This window comes from Falco rusticolus, chromosome W (genome assembly GCF_015220075.1).
Source record: "Falco rusticolus isolate bFalRus1 chromosome W, bFalRus1.pri, whole genome shotgun sequence".
In the NCBI taxonomy this organism is placed as follows: Eukaryota; Metazoa; Chordata; class Aves; order Falconiformes; family Falconidae; genus Falco; species Falco rusticolus.
The window spans coordinates 23,855,404-23,856,617 of NC_051209.1; the positions used below are offsets into that span (position 1 = coordinate 23,855,404).

Consider the following 1,214-nt stretch of genomic DNA (forward strand, 5'->3'; position numbering starts at 1 on the left):
TTGACTTAACACCGTACAAAATACAAGAAAAGGGAGACTTGAACTCACCAATTCTGTTGCCGGGGAGACTCAAACTCACTAATTCTATTGCTGGCGTCTTTTGTAGGATGTTAAGCAAGGATCCTCACAATCCTTCCTTCCCCGTCACGACCTAGAGTCCCATCTGGGGTGCCCAAACTGTAAAAGAGACTCAAACTCTTATGGGTTACTCTAGGTTCACAGTTTTAATCAGTGCAGCAGCGTTGGGTCACCTCCGTAGAGAGTGACAAGGTTACAGGATTTTTAGCTCTACATTTATAGTCTCTACAAAGCATTACCTAATCTATTAGTTTCAAACAAGTCTTTTATTAGTCCTTATCTTGACAGTCGGTTTCACAAGTTGTTCTATATCTTGACCACTTCGCCATTTTACTTTTTCTTTCAAGGATGATCGCTTCGGGTTCTGCACGTCTCAGTTCTGAGTAATCACAATAGACAATCTCCACCGTCTCAGCCTCCTAGAGGTTAGGGTCTTCTGTTCTTAGAATCCTCTTTGAACTGTCAGGTACAGTCTTACTAATATTAAACTTTCATTGTCTAGCATCTATTTACTGACCGCACTTGCAGTCCTGGTCTGGGGCTATACAGGGGACAAAGCTGAGGTGTACAGCCTACAGTAGCACTGATCTGGCATTTTCCTCCAACAGGTATTGCACTCAAGAATAATTGTTTTCCTACAGATTTCATCTCACCAGCACAGACAAGATGTTTTTGAGCTCAATTAATCCCTTTGCTAAAAAGGCTTTGAATTTTCTTTTATTGATGGGTTGTTTCAAAGAGGTTCAACAGCTGAGGGAAGGAAGGAGTACAATTTCCAGAGTTATATTTTATAAGGGCACAAGATTGTGGCAATGCTCTCATGGTCTAAACATCAATTGCACCATTCCAAGACTTAAATAATTTGGAGTTTAGTATCATCCAAACCAAGGTAACCTCATGACAATTATGCACTACCAGTAAGAGAGGATTGCATCAGCATGTGACAACAGTTCAATGCTGCAAGAAATACGATTCATATTAGGTGAGATTATCAATAGTATCTATTTTTTGGCTTTAAAATACTAGCTTTAGTTTCCATTCAGTACCAACAAACAAGAAAGCCATTGCACAAAATCCTCCAGTATCTCTTGGTATTCTGCATTTAATAGCGGTTTACTGACTATGATGTTTGTAAC

The 1,214-nt window shown here is 39.7% G+C and overlaps 1 long non-coding RNA gene across 1 annotated transcript; it reads left to right on the forward strand.

Moving 5' to 3' along the window:
• The first annotated feature begins 375 nt into the window (after positions 1-375).
• On the forward strand, positions 376-685 carry LOC119140862. Its single transcript, XR_005101755.1, has 2 exons — positions 376-503; positions 581-685. It is a non-coding gene; the product is annotated as an uncharacterized LOC119140862 (long non-coding RNA).
• Positions 686-1,214: the final 529 nt, after the last annotated feature.